Below are 16,757 nucleotides of genomic sequence, written 5' to 3' on the forward strand. Positions count from 1 at the left end.
ATTATTTTTAAAAATATTCGTAAATGTAATTTCAAATAATATTTTAAATGTCTAAATTTTCTCTATCTATAATAATATCATTACATCTTTTAAAATTGTTAGAAATTATATTAATAGAAATAATATAACTTAAAGTCAAAATTTCAAGATAATATCATTACATCTTTTAAAATTGTTAGAATTATATTAATAGAAATAATATAACTAAAAGTCAAAATTTCAAGATAATATTACTTGCAGCGCAGCCAGCGGAGGATTCATTAACGGGCATTCGACAAAGGAAATCTGTAGGGATCTGGCCACGTCATGATATGATGGGAAATTTTCACTTTAGCGAAAACAGGATCGCGGAGGCATTCCTTTTGAAACAGTGCCAACAAGAAATATAAGGCTTATTTTTTATTCAGAATATCTGAGTAGAAACTGAACGGTTGCTGAATAAGTTTTGAAAATATCAGAAAGTGAATGGAAGCCGAATAAATGATGATGATAAAAAGACTAGACAAAAAGTGATGGTTAAAAAAATAATCATTAAAAGAAAATTAAAACACAATGGTTAACTAAGACTACAAAATCTTCATGCCAAATCAACATAATCCGTGGAATACACAAAAGTATCATTCCAACAATACTCAAATAAAATAGACAAACATGCAAAGAGAAAATGACTCCAGGACGAAAAACATGTTCATTTTGAGCATAAATGCAAGCTTATTAAAAATGTCTTTATCATAAAACTTCTGGGAGAATTTCATAAAAAATAGTAGTCACTAATTTACTTTGTGCATCTTTGAAACAGGGAAAACAAAATATAAAAAAACATGATCCCAAGTAAATCATCAATTACTAACCTTTATACGGTTGCCATGTGAAAAGTCTGAAACTGCCCGATGCTCCAACAGTCTCTCCAAATCTATTTGCCCCCCCTTTCAACCCTCATCAATAAATCTAGAATTGCTTGCCTTCCTCCCAATATTTTTGCATTACTTTTTACCTAGGCTTGCGTGTTTACCTCTGGCTGAACATGAATTTCACCCTTAACTGCTTCCCGTTTCTTAGCTTGCCTGTGTACCATACCAGGTTGTATCTCATGCCTTTGAAAATGATGTGGTGCATTGGCTGACGCGTCCTGTTGTTCCCCTGCAACGCATGTCCATTCGTGAGGCTTGTGTTCAATTTCACCATGATAGAGTGCTCACTGGTTATGATTATATTCAAGATTTCTCCCGGCCTCGGAAACCTCACAGATTAAAAACTCTCAAAACTTGTTTTAAAACAACGCCCAACTCCAACCAACGGTGGAAAACAAAAATAATGATAGTTGTTTCCTCTGCGCTGGACGTGTGGAGGCCCCAATGGAACATGGATTCTAGCAAGTATGAGCATTCCACGGGACAAAAGTTGTCAGTGTACATCCGGACAAATGTCACTGAATAAGTAAAAGGTAGACAATCCAAGTAAATATTTAAAATCATCCTAGAATATCCTTTATCTCAAATAATAATCATCCTTAACTTTAACTCCTCTCATGAAAACTTCAATTACTATCTATCACCTAAGGCTTCATTCACCCATAATAACAAATGAATTCAATTTATAGTATTAATGAAGGTTATTTTTTCAATTTTGTAATTTGTAGAAACTTGATCTTATTAATCCAAGTGCATAGCAATCTGTCCCCAAAGAAAAATGGTCTTCGAAAATATAACATAATTCTTTTTCTTGTTATATGATTACATTTTACATGTCCTTCAATGACAATCCATTATGTAAATTTACAACACTAAAAAATTGTAAAAAATAATAATATTCGTATGTAATTGCTTTATTAATTAAATGTGACCTACTCTTTGTAAATAGAAAGCGAAATGCATGGAAAGAGAGAATTTCAATTCTTATTAATCCAAGTGTATAGAAATCTCTCTCCAAAGAAAAATGGAATTGGAGAAAATAACATAATTCTTTTTCTTGTTATATGATTACATTTTATATGTCCTTCAATGGCAATCCATTATGTAAATTTGCAATAGTAAAAAAATTGGAAAAAAATAATAATATTGGTATGTAATTACTTTATTAATTGAAAGTGGCCTATTCTTTCTAAATAGAAAGGGAAATGCATGGAAAGAGAGAATTTCAATTCACCTAACTGTAACCTTCATGGCCACCTAAGACAACTTTCTCTCTATCTATAAGTAATTGATATTGTAATGTGTGTGCAGTTTGGATGAAGGTGAGTGATTTTGATGATCCGTTGATCAGAAGATCAGTAGAAAGCTTAGGGGTTTGCTAGCCTGGAGGTGCCAAGGTAAACAATAAAAATGGAATTCAAGGTCAAAAATAAGGATTGAATTCAATCTATGATTCAAAATATGTATGCAACTTTAAATATATTAATATATCTTAAAGCAACAATACTTTCTCTATATGAATCTCAGTCAATAAAAGTACAAAGCACAATCAATATATGACCTATTTTTGGAAACAAAAAAATACAACATGTAAGATATTAGGCTTGAACATTCACTTTGTTCATTACTATCATAGCTACCAGACATCATTTATTTTATTTTATTTTATGTTATTAGATAATTTCTCCTTGGCTCAGTGTTTTGGCATTGGTATGATTAGAAGCAAGTTGCAAAGAGAGAACCAAAAAGCAATCTAATGGGATCCAAACCCCTAAATTTCTAGAATAAATGGATGAGTTGCACACCTTTTACAACTTCCTTAACAATTCCTCTATATTCCCAAGATCCTGAGTCATGATAGAAGGTACTATAGAAGCAAGAATAAAATGAATGCTAAGTCACTAGAGATATCATGTTATTGCAGTTCCTTAAATCATAACTTGTTAATTTGAAAATCATACATTAAGTTAGGTTATCTTCAACAGGGGAAAACCCATCTGGATTTATGTGCCTATCACAATTACTCAGCTAAATAAAATTGCTAATGTTAAGCAGTAAAAGTAAAGAAAGCATTTAAACAACCACATCCAATTGGTAAGAAATAGAAATAAAACAACATAGACAAATTAAGCTCTTCGCTCTTCTGCTTGGAATGAATAATTTTCTTTGGTGCCTTAGCCTAAGTTGGACGACAACTTCATCATCTTGCCATTTCCTTGATCATAGCCTATTCATCTAAGTTTGATGACAACTTCATCATATTTCCATTTCCTTGATCAATATGTGTTGGAGCTTGAGCACGTGTCAATCATAGAATCATCTTTTACCAGAGTTTTGGAAGTGGGTACAAAGACCCACGAATTACATGATTTCTAGATGAGGCTAGTTGTTTAACAAAACTCCTAACGTATGCTCTAGAAAGATTTCGTTCCTAGAAGCCACAACCTAAGCGACTTTTGATACAAAAACACAGACTTGTGGATTCTTACAAGTAGTGAAGAAGTTGTTGACATGAAAACATTTGGTAGAGTAAACTTAAAATGGATTTTTAATTGCATTGCTAAATTGCCACTGATAGTGCCTGATAGCCTGTTTTATGTTTATGAATCTCATTATGAATCATATGTGAAGTGAATGAATGTCAGGTTTCATTACAAAATCAACAACGTGCTTCTTAGAATGGGTAGGATTGGTCATGTCCAATAAAGAAGCTTGTCATATGCTTTTGAATATTTATGTCTTCCCATTGTTAGCAGAAAGAAAGCAAAATGTGGAAGAAGAATTCATGTTAGCTAACATGGAAATCATCTTATGTTGTATCTAATACTATGTTGAAGTCCACTTGTACAACATAGAACACCTTATCCATAGAATTATATTTTGGATTATTTAGATGGTGTTGCTAATATTATACTGAGGTCGACTTGTAAATATGAGGCAAGCTTGTGATTTTCTCCTTGCAAACACTATATCAATTTCATTATTCAATCATTAAAACTTTCCACATAATCTATTGAGATTATCCATACAAATTTAAAATAAATCATGTATATTGAAATGATGAAACATTCAATAAAATAGTCTATTAATTAGTAATGAACCCATCTTGCAATTATAATCCATGATATAACTCAATTCTGTAGAATTTAAATTTCAAAGCTTTTCTCACATAAACACTAATAAATAAATAAATTGCATAAAGTTTTGACTTCCATCTTCTATGCTACTCTTTCATACGCTCCATTGCAACATGTGGTGCAATTGCTAGTATTTATGGCTCTGAAAGTTATAGTGAATTTTTTCACAGCATCTCTTTCACACTGCATTGTAATATTAACACACCACCAAGCTCACTAAGCTACAATGAAGTGGAATATTGATGTTTTACTATGCTTTCAATTAAAACTAAAAAAATATGTGTATTCATTCAAAACCAATCACATTGTTTTTGTATTTAGAATAAATTTTACTTTTATTTGAAAGGTTACACATGTCAACTCCACATTGAACATGGACAAAATACCACATAGCCGGCCTCTAGAAGAGATCATAATATAAGGTGGTAAAGTATACCATTTAATTGCTTATACGCTGAGTTGTATAGATTAAATGACTAGTGAATGTGTATAGACATCAATCTATAATAACCATTAAAATAAATTTCTTGCTTGAAAATTATAAAAGAAAAAATACATACATATATATCTAAAAAAATACGCAACAAAATTCTTAACAAGAAAGATTTACTCTATTTTACTATTGCCTATTAATATTACATTTCCTAAAAATAAAATTTACACTTGTTAATATAGTTTTTTTTAATTAATTAATTTAAGTAACCTAATTAAAAAACTGAAAACCAGCTGCTAATAATGGGATACGAATAGACTTTCAAAACCATATAAATCTCAATTTTCACTATACAGCTTTGGAGCAGTCCCATAGACAAGATTGAATGCCGAGGTAAACGCAGCAACATGCATTGCCATGGACAAGAATAATAAGCATGCACACAAAACTTGCAATAGTCACGATGAATCAGCAAAAATAAACAATAATGTTGACAAGCCAGTCAATACGTATTGTATACTTTAAATTATATTCTTCCCCAAGTTAGAGAATGGATATATTATCACTTAATAAATAAAATTATTAAGATTGAAGTACGAATTTTCGCATCAAAATCCTATTCATTGATTATAATGTTAAAATGCACGCCGTACTGATTCGTTAAAATTCTATTAAACAAACCTCCTTTTGTTTTAAATTCATTATTAAAAAATCAATAAACTCATTATTTCTATAATATGGTAGGAGAATAAAAGTTAATAGCAACGTGAATAAGTAGCTAGATTTTATATGGATTTTTGTATAGATTGTAAGGGTGAAAGAAGATGTGAGTGTAAGTAATCATGCGAAAAAAGGAAAATCATGAGAGAGAATATCAAAAATGCATTTTTTAAGTCTTAAATTCGGAAGCAGTCTGGTGTAAATGTATTCCGAAACCTTTTGCAACAATAATGATTTGGAGGATGTATTTGCATATAAGATTATATGATTTAAGCTTTAAGTTATTTATGTAATTTTATATGATTTAAGTTTCAAGTTATTTATGTAATTTATGTAATTTTATTAGTATAGATTTATTTTTTAGTAAAAATATAATATAAGTGGAGAGAATTTAATTTTTTTGAAGTGTAAATTAAGTTTAAATTTTTTAGGATAGAAATTTAACTTAAAAAAATATATGTATTTTTTTTATTGGATAAATTATATTTTTGAATGATATATTTTTATCATTTTAAGTATATAATAATATTAATTCATATTGAAATATTTTATTCATAATTTATATAGCACATTTTATTATACACAATATTAAAATATTTTTTTTAATATTTCTTTTTTATTATATATAAATATATATGAATTTGATATTCACTTAAGTTGGTTAACATAGATATTCAAATAATTTATTTAAAGAAAGTGTTAAAATATTTTTGAAAAATAAGACGTTTAAACTTTTTTTATTTCTTTTACTCCTAATTACTTTAGATGAAATTATATTAAGTTATATGAACCACTAATTAAACATGCATAGTATATTCTTTTTTATTATATCCAACATTTGATTTTTAATTTAGAGAATATTTTATTTGTATTTAGTTGCTTTTCAATTTAGAGAATATTTTATTTGTATTCAAGAGGGACACTGGTTAACTCCAAATTGAGCACTAACATACTTACACAGTGCCTTCACTAAACTACAGAATAAGCTCCTCCGCTCAAAAAATTCTTAAGAAAACAAAAATAAATCTTTTACCAATAAAATTAAAATATCACGGAGTCCAGATAGATAATTTACCATAGAATGACACACAAACAAACTTTCCAATATCTATTAATAGTAACAAAACTAAAAACACATTGCAAAAAGAGGGAGAGTTAATCACTTGAATTTAAAACAAAAAAGGTCGTCTACAAAGCACCTAGATGCATCCATACCGCCAAACCTTTGTAAGGCCTAGGGTGTCATGGTCTAGCGCCCCGTACTTTGGAAACAAAATTGGGGTCACTCAGCTTCTCCCTCATTTCTATTCCAAAATAGCGACATTTGGAATCGTCCGACATTATCTTCACCTCAACTAACTCAACGCCGACTTCCCGGGACGTGTTGGAAGAATCATCGCACCCCTATGGAATCCGTAATTTCCACCCTTTACTGGTTTGAAATGTTTACCAAAACTTGCGGGTTTTGGTGTAACGGAAAAACTCTTCATGGTATGAGAGCCTCGACCCAGGTTCGATTCCCCCGAGTTGCGTTTGAGGGGGGGGCGGGGGCGGGGGCGGGGGCGGGGGGTGTTGGAAGAATCACCGCACCTCTATGGAATTTATAATTTCCACCCTGGGGATCCTAATTACTTGTTTCGAACATTTACCAACACCTACGGGTTTTGGTGTAACTACGTGGAGGTTTGTCGTTACACCAAAACCCACAAAAGTTGGTAAACATTCCAAACTATTAACTAGGATCCCGAAGGTGGAAATTACGGATTCCATAGAGGTACGATGATTCTTCCAACACCCCCCAAACAAAACTCGGAGGAATAAACCCTGGGTCCAGGGTTTGATACTAGGGAGAGATTTTCCGTTACACCAAAACCCACAATTTTTTATAAACGATTCAAACCAGTAACTAGATCCCTAAGATAAAAATTACAAATTCCATAAAGTAAAGTGATTCTTCCAACCGGCCACATAGAGACGACTTCCATTGTTGTCGCAATAAAAGTGGCCATCATAAAGGTGGCTATCGTCTCCTTTATGGACGTTAAAAAGGCCCCAATTCGAACTTTCCATCCTGAATGGCCCTCACCGCTTCGCTCAACATCCTGCCGTCGTGGTATTGGCTGAAGAAATTTTTGATACTGTCATGTGTGAAACGCAAATCTCGGGGATGTAACCTGGTGGAGTCGACATGATTGGAGCAATTGGATGAATCAATATCTGCAACCTTTTCCCTTCCCAGTTCACAGAGATTTGCCTGTATTCGTAGGGATTATATAGAGATGAATCAAATGATAAAGCAGTTCGCTTACAAGTCCTCTGCTGAAAACTGACAATATATTCCGAAACGCTTCGCCTCAATTTCCTCTGATGAAAATTGACAACATATTCACAAAAAGCTGCGCTTCGAATTCCTATAATGAAAACTGACAACATGTTCACAAAACGCTCCCCAAACGATCGGAGCAATTATAATTAATCAACTTGCAATTATAATTAATTGTTGATTTTTATAATATATCATTTTAAATCAAATATTAACATATTTATCTTTTCGATAGTTGTGAACAAAAGCATTCCCCTTAAGTGTGTAAGTATCGATATAAAAGAATGATGTTTTCCCATCCACATGCTTAGAATATCCATTTCAAATGTCTATATGTGTTGTCTCTTTAAATATTTCAAATGAACTTCTCATTTTTAAAAGATAGAGTTCATCTTTGAATTAAAAATTTGGTGTTTAACCCAATAAAAAGAAATACAAACATTAATAAATAATATAAAATGTTATATCTAGATCATTTTTAAAATACTTTATCTCATAAAATTAACTTTTATATTATTTTTTAATGTATTTTACAATTTTAATTTTAAGAAAATATTTTTATTAATGTATAGAATGTATGAGACACAATTTAATTTAAATATATTAGGAGTAGTTAAACTGGTTAAAAGAAATATCAATTATGTGGATAAACATCTTTAGAGCTTTCAAAATTTTAATTGAATTACTTACTAGCATAGGTTTATGTTAATCTCAGTTTTATGTGTATGTTTATGCTAATCTCCGTTCTATATGTATGTTTTGCACTTTGTAATGTGCATTGGTGCAGGTTTGTCTCCCAAGGAAGCTCATCTGGAATATCACATGGATAAGTGGTAGTTGGTGTCTGGCTTTCTTCTTGAACTATCTGGATTCACTTACATCTACTTGGACCAACATTTTCACCCTTTGGATCAATATATAAAATTACATAAATATAAAAACATGTGAGCAAATGTATTCATACACGTATGCAAGATAGACATGTACATGCATTTACATGTACAAATTTGTTTTAACATAATTTTTTATATAATTTACCAAAATTATGTTGATCATGACGATCCGATTGAGATTGATGACCACACGGCATATTGATGACCACTCGGAGAATGTAAACCACCCTGAGATTGATGACCACTTGGAGAATGTTGACCACGATGAAATCGTGAGCAAAGCATTTAAAAAATAGAAAATCATTTCAATATATATGTGTACATAAATATGATTCTACCTATTTTTCATTTAAGTACATGCATATATATACACCACGATGTGAACGATGGACCTCCCCTTCTAGTAGTTGCACAAGGCCCTTCTAGTAGTTGCACAAGGCTCTATTATTGCTCGCCTCAAAGGATCATGTGACAAATGCTCATCCATGATATGGATATCTATAGATATATAGATGCATGATATTTGAAAATCTACCTCATGCATTTACAATTCCTTTTAAAATTGTTATTTAAAAAAATTCAAAAAATTCAAAAAATTATTGTAACTCTTGAAGTTACCTTAAGCATTTAAAAATCTTGAAATTTTTATTTAAAAAGATTAAGAGAATTCAGAAAATTGATATAACTCTTGAAGTGACCTCATGCATTTAATTGATGTAACCCTTGAAATTACATCACGCATTTTAAGATCTTAAAATTGCTATTTAAAAACATTGAAAGAATCCAGAAAATTAATGTAACAATCCAAAGCTCTTCATTTAAAATATACTCAAGACTAAAAACACAAATGTTAAAGCACACACATTTTGAAAATTAAATACAAAACTTTCTAAAACATGTTAAGTTCATCGAGTTGTGCTTACATAATGGGGGAACACTTGGTATAGAATTGAGAAAAACACATGGTCATTAAAAATGACACATTTATAATTGAAAAGTACACACATATCAAAGATATCTTACAATGTCCATCAATAAATATTTGTAGAGAACTTCTTAACATTAATTCATCTTTCACACACAAATCTTGAATTGGCATTGCCCCATAGAATACATCACTAGACATCTTATTAACATTTTCACAATATCTTATGCTAAATGATTCAAATTGACTAACAATATGTTTTTCTTCTGCATTCAATTGTTTTAATCTCTCTTTTTTAAATTGGTACACACCTTTCATCTAGTTGCACACATGTTCGGAGTTGGTGAAGGCTAAAATTCCATTGGATCCATACCCCCTAGTTGTTCCTAAGCCTTCTATAAATGCAATATAATATGCTCCATTTTCTGTTGTTCTTCTAGGTATATACCTTTTCCTGTGGAGGACTTTGTTCGTCACAATATTTCATAGAACATAAGTAATCACCCCTTGCCTTCGATAGGGATAACAAGAAACTTCTATGTATGATGTCCATTTTTCAACCATGTTTAATGGGTTTTTTGATCTCTGTAGAATAAATTCATAAAATGAATTTAATATATTCATACATCTATTGTTAGGTTTTACAAAAGAATTGTTTAGAAAAATTTGTCAGAAGGATAGGTAGCAATTAAGGTTGTTTCTACTTGGTTGGATGGTTAGAGAATTGCAAAAAGAAGACAATTAGAGATCTCTAATTCAACTCAACTAAAATTATCTAATTCATTCAACTTAGCTTCAATTCAACTGAAGGTTGAAAGTAATTAGTACTAATTTATTTTTATGTTCATTCGAGAGATACAAATACTTCTAATTCGACTTAGCTTCAAATCACCCAAGTTTGAAAGTATTTATTAATTTATTTTTATTGTCAGTCTTGGAAATTTAACACTTATTTTTCCTTGTTATAAATTTTTTTTATTGAAGCTATAATACATGTTTATTTATATGCCATACATGGATATATTTATATGTTTCTTTAAAAACTATAGTTAACAAAGGAAAAAAAAATAAAATGAAAAATGATAGGCGGAGGTTTATTCTAGTATTTTTAATATCTATGTTGCCTTCTTAAAATTACAACACTAACATTACAATCAAAACACCAAAAGTAGATGAGAAATCAATGCCAACACTCTTATTAGTTTCAATCTCATGAACCCAACTAAATAAGAATGAAAAAGAAGTATCTCAAAAAAAAACTACTACTTGAAAAGAGCAAGTACAAGACCCTCAATTAAGAGTATTCAATCTCATCTTAGGAAGCTATAAGACCTATGTTCCAAGAAAATAGAGAAGCTTGAAGTTAATTACATATAATGAAAAGGGAAAAATAAGTGAAAATATAAAAACAAAAGCAAGGAAAGTATGTTACCAAGAAGTATCAAGGTTGTTCTATGAGAGAAATCGAGGTAGAACAAGTCAACCCAATAACATTAAAATTAAAACACCAAAAATAGATGAAAAAGAAATGCCAACACTCTAATTAGAAACCCACCAAAATTAAAATTAAAACACCAAAAATAGATTAAAAAGCAATGCCAACACTCTAATCGGTTTCAATCTCATGCACCCAACAAAATAGAAATGAAAAAGATGTATCTAAAAAAGAAACTAATACTTGAAAAGAGAAAGTACAAGAAACTGCAATTAAATGTATTTTGCCTCATCTTAGGAAGCTAATAAGACCCATTTTCCAAGAAAATAGGGAATAAAAGTGAATTACACATAATTAAAAAGGAAACATAAATGAACATATACCAACAAAAGCAAGGAAAGTATTTTACCAAGAAACATTAAGGTTGTTCTACGAGATAAATCAAGGTAGAACAAGTCAACCCAATAAAATTAAAATTAAAACACCAAAAATAGATGACAAAGCAATGCCAACACTCTAATTAGCAACCCAATAATATTAAAATTAAAACACCAAAAATAGATGACAAAGAAATCAAGGTTTTTCAATGGCCACACTATCATCTTTTTCATTGACGTCCTCTTCATTGATCATTTTTTTCATTTTTTCGATTAAAATGTTATGTGCTGAGAAGATGCGGATATGCAAATAGAATTAATGATAGGTGCATCATTTATAGTTCTTTGGCACTACATCATATGCCCATATTCTCAGGATACCACAGTTTGATCAAGTAGTGGCTCCTGATAATTGTAGGGCTTCTCTTCGGAGCGTTTTTCTGCATTTAGACCATAGTTCTATGAGATAAATCTAGGTAGAATAGGTCAACCCAATAACATTAAAATTAAAATTAAAAAAATTGATGACAAAGCAATTCCAACACTCTAACTAGAAACCCAATAACATTAAAATTAAAACACTGACAAAGGAATTCCAACACTCTAATTAGATTCAATCTCATGCACTGAACAAAATAAAAATGAAAAACATGCATCTCTAAAAGAAACTACTACTTGAAAATAAAAAGTACAAGAACCTTCAATTAAGTGTATTTTTCCTCATCTTAGGAAGATAATAAGCCCCATGTTACAAGAAGAATAGGGAAGCTTGAAGTGAATTACACATAATGAAGAAGGAAACATAAATGAACATGTAGAAACGTAAGCAAGAAAAGTATGTTACCAAGAAACATCAAGGTTGTTCTACGAGATAAATCAAGGTAGAACAAGTCAACCCAACAACATTAAAATTAAAACACCAAAAATAGATGACAAGGGAATGCCAACACTATGATTAGCAACCCAATAACATTAAAATTAAAACAGAAAAGATAGATGACAATGAAATGCCAACACTCTAATTAGCTTCAATCTCATGCACCCAACAAAATAGAAATGAAAAAGATGTATCTCAAAAAGAAATTGCTACTTGAAAAGAGAAAGTACAAGAACCTTCAACTAAGTGTATTCTGCCTCATCTTAGGAAGTGAATAAGATCCATGTTCCAAGAAGAGTTTGTATAAATAGAGGGAGGAAAGATCTTGTATGTAATGCCATCACACATCACTGTCAAGGCAGTCATGTTGTAAAGGGAAGCAAAAGTGACCTGGAACAAATTGATAATGTGGAGGATTGAAATAAAAGTTTGCATGTCTTTTTCTAGTACAAAGTTAATCTAGCACTTTAGAAAGTACTACACGATAAACAATGTAAACTTTGAAATGGGAACTATAATCTCAAAATATGAAATTCTAGCAAAAAAACCTGAAAAACAGTCCAAAAAATGAAAAGTGTGTGTTCTGGAACGATGTTTTTTGAGGTTTAATTTTCAACATATTTAAAAAATGGCATTAAAACAATTTTTTTGTGCAAAATAAATGAAAAAAACACATTAATGTTTTTGGTAGAATAACATTTCTTTCCGAGGTATAATTTCAACAGTTTTTACTAATGATGATAAAGATAAAATAATGGGATCCAAAACACTTTAAAATTCCATAAGTTTTCATCCATGTTGTTAAACATATGATAACATAACACTAAAGATCGCTAAATTTCTAATTTTTTTCAATCATAACACTAAAGATAAAAAGAAATGGAAATTTTTCAACCATAGAATCAAAAAACTCTAGTTTTCAAAACATTTAAACCATGACATTATGAACAAATTACTCGACTAAATTAATCAAAATGTTAATACTTGTAGATTGAGTTAAACATAAATTATATCTCTAAGTTATTGTTGCATTGTGGATATTATAAAAAATAAAACTCATCATAATTAAAACATATAATCCAACAAACATGAAAATGACTCAACTTCATTTAACATGATATGGAAATCAAAATTTTTATTTCAAGATAAGATGCAAACATGGGTTATATAAATTGTTTTAGAAAATTATTGAAAATCATTCATATCTTCTTGCACACCATCAAAATTCAGATATTCGTATGAATGACTAAATTCAAATGAAGATGTTACATATTCTTCTCTTTCATCAACTAGTTCCCCATCTGAGTCCACATGCATGCCCACCATTTCAAGTTTCAAAATTCTTCTAGATTTATGATTGGGTTTAGCAAACCCCCATCTCAACACTATTTCTTCTCGTAACAACCTCTTCAGAATCTCTATCATCCTGAAGTGAATAGTTCATCTCTTTGTTAAATTGAAGTAATAAACATGTATGTCAAAATCCTCCAATTTTAATAGCTCTGTGCATCAACGATTTATATTTGTACCCTTTATTTTTATTTTTCCACCAATTTTTTTATCAACTACAATCTTTGGCTTGTACAAACCATTGAATGGGTGTGTATTTGTGGCATACCAATGTACTTCAACACCTGCAACATCTTCAATTTATGTAATGACCTTTATAACCTTAGCAACCCAGAATGGATAGCCATTGGCATCTCCATCAACTAGCATTGTGATCATGTAACCCTCCTTAGTATCCTGTATTGAACCCCTGCAAAGGTCTTCAGTGTCTTCACATTATGCACGAGATCTTCTGGAAGTGATATACATTTCCCTTTCCCCTACCTATGAATAATTAATATCTCTATTCTGCCTGCGTGCATTATGAACTTCAGAAATTGTTTGTAATAACAATATATTTGACCAAAATATTGGATGATCTAATGAATTTCAATAATGTCAAACTTGATGAAGATGCCCATTCTACAGTTTTTGAATACTTCTTACCCCACATTAGTGTTTTCCCATCATCTTTTTATTATACGAAATTGATCTTGGAAGCTAATGTCATCAAGTTGTTCAATGTGTTTCTCTCATCATGCGATCCAGAATAAACTTTCACATGTCAACAGTTTCTTCCAACACATCAAAAATAGGCTCTAGCATGTACGATTTCTTAATACATTCAATTAATGATGGCAAGATCCCAACATCCTTCCTCCTCAATGTGACTGAAAAACGACTGAACATCTGATCAATATGGTCATGGGTGTTCCTAACAAGAAAGAAACCAACCTTTACCTTCTGAAATTTTTTAATTCAACAAGCATGTTTAAATATCCAAAAACAATCTGATTTTTATTTTCACGACAAGTGTTGTCCAATTGTAGATACAAAACTTCAAGAATATTACCACACCAATGAGAAAGCACATAATGAATTATGGTTATTGTGATATTTGCATCATTATGAATATTTGGAGTTGTGAAATATACCTTTGGAAACATTTTCAAATTGAATACCATACAACTGACAAAGTGATAATGAATAAAATTCTCCCCCTGTAAATTTTTGGTGTCTGAAACAAATTGTGATAGAAGTGTTTTCTTCTCGTCCATAGCGTCAATTATAAAACCCAAATATCTATTTGGGTTATCATAACACTTCTTTCGATGTTTGTACAACTTTTCCCTTGCACTTATTTGTTGTTTTTGATCCTCTTGAAACACTTCAAAAATGGAATATACACAATATAAAAGAAAATCATTAATAAATACATTTCATAGTTGATGATTGTTAAAAATTAATGTTATGCCTGCTTACCTCTTTCTGCCCCTTCACATTTATCCCTTTGTGATTTAAGAAAAGCAGATGTACTGCAAACCCCCATCCTTGTCGTCTTAGGAATACAGACATTGTTGAATTCTTTCTTCCATATCTTCATAAAATATTGATATGTAATAAATCGACCATTTCCTTCAACACCTTCTGCATATTCTTTGTATAAGTTGTAGATTTCTCGTCTTGAGAAATTATTTGGAATATGTGTTGTCTCTCTATTTGGCATACATTCTCCATTTGAAAATAATTATTTCATCCATGACATTGCAGTATTTAATAATGGCCCAAACTGTTGTTTATGACGTACTTCTGAATAAAATGTGGGATACATTCCCAAATTTTTTTAGATTCTTGATAGATGAAAATTATCCATTAAAGGGAACATTTTGAAAGCCTTTCTAAAGATAAATAAAGAACCAATATGATAATTATAACTTGAAAATGTATATTGCATGGAATCCACTAAATATGATTTTTTCATGATTTTATCCATTTACAACTATCTCTTCTTTTTCTCCAATGCAAACTTGAAATCCATTTGTTTCAAGCAATCTTTTTAACAACATTCACTTGAAATGAGAGCACTGATAGAACTTCTTCTCGTGAGATATTCTTCTCTACCCCTTGTATAGCTACAACATATTGGATTGATACGAAAAGGACTGCTCCTACTCCTCGATACAATATTTGTTGGCAACATTTCCATCATTGAATCATCATCTGTATAAGAATTTATCATTAGGCGAAATATTATCCTCACTATGATCATATGTAGTTTTGAAATACTAACTTGGAAAATATTATTCATCTTTCCCTTCATCATTTCTACCCTCATAATCCTTATAATTGGGACTAAATGGAAAATTTGACTTGATTTTTATTGGATATTATTCATCATGTGCATTATTAGTGCTACTCTCATAGTCCATATGATTATGACTACGTGGAAAATGTGACTCTTTACTTACTGCAAATTCTTCATCCTACCCTTCGTCACTACTACTCTCATAGTCCTCAGGATTAGGACTAAGTGCTTCATCCTTCCCTTTGCCACTACTTCTCTCATAGAACTTAGGATTAGGACTAGGTGGAGAATGTGACTTTCTATTTAATAAAAATTCATCATCCTGCCCTTCATCACTACTACTCTCATAGTCGTTACAATTAGGAATAAGTGGAAAACATGACTCTCTATTTATTGGAAATTCATCATCCTTCCCTTTGTCACTACTTCTCTCATAGTCCTTCGGATTGGGACTAAGTGGAAAATGTGACTCTCTATTTATTGGAAATTCTTCATCCTAGCCTTCATCACAGATCTCATAGTTCATACGATTAGGACTAAGTGGGAACTTTGACTCTTGATTTAGTGGAATTATTCATCCTGGACTTCATCAATACTTCTCTCATAGTCCATAGGATTAGGACTAAGTGGAAACTATGACTCTCGATTTATTGGAAATTCTTCATCCTGGGCTTCATCACTGCTCCTCTCATAGTCCATAGGGTGAGGACTAAGTGGAAACTGTGACTCTCGATTTATTGGAAATTCTTCATCATGTTATTCATCACTATTTGTCTCATATTCCATAGGTTTAGGATTAAGTGGTGACTCTCTATTCATTTGAAATTCTTTATCATGCTCTTCATCACTGTTTCTCTCATAGTCCATAGGATTAGGACTAAGTGGAAACCGCGACTCTTTATTTATATGAAATTCTTCATCTTTCCCTTCATCAATGTTTCTCTCATTGTTCTTAGGATTATGACTACGTGGAATATTTGACTCTCTAATCATAGTGAAGGAATTTTTGTTTTATTCATCAATATGAATAGAGTTGGTACACGATGAAGATATTGATGCTTCACAAAGTGAAACTTCAATATCAGAAGAGTC

The sequence above is a fragment of the Pinus tabuliformis genome, chromosome 9 (assembly GCF_031772625.1).
Source record: "Pinus tabuliformis cultivar Carrire ecotype Pingquan chromosome 9, CPIR1, whole genome shotgun sequence".
Lineage (NCBI taxonomy): Eukaryota > Viridiplantae > Streptophyta > Pinopsida > Pinales > Pinaceae > Pinus > Pinus tabuliformis.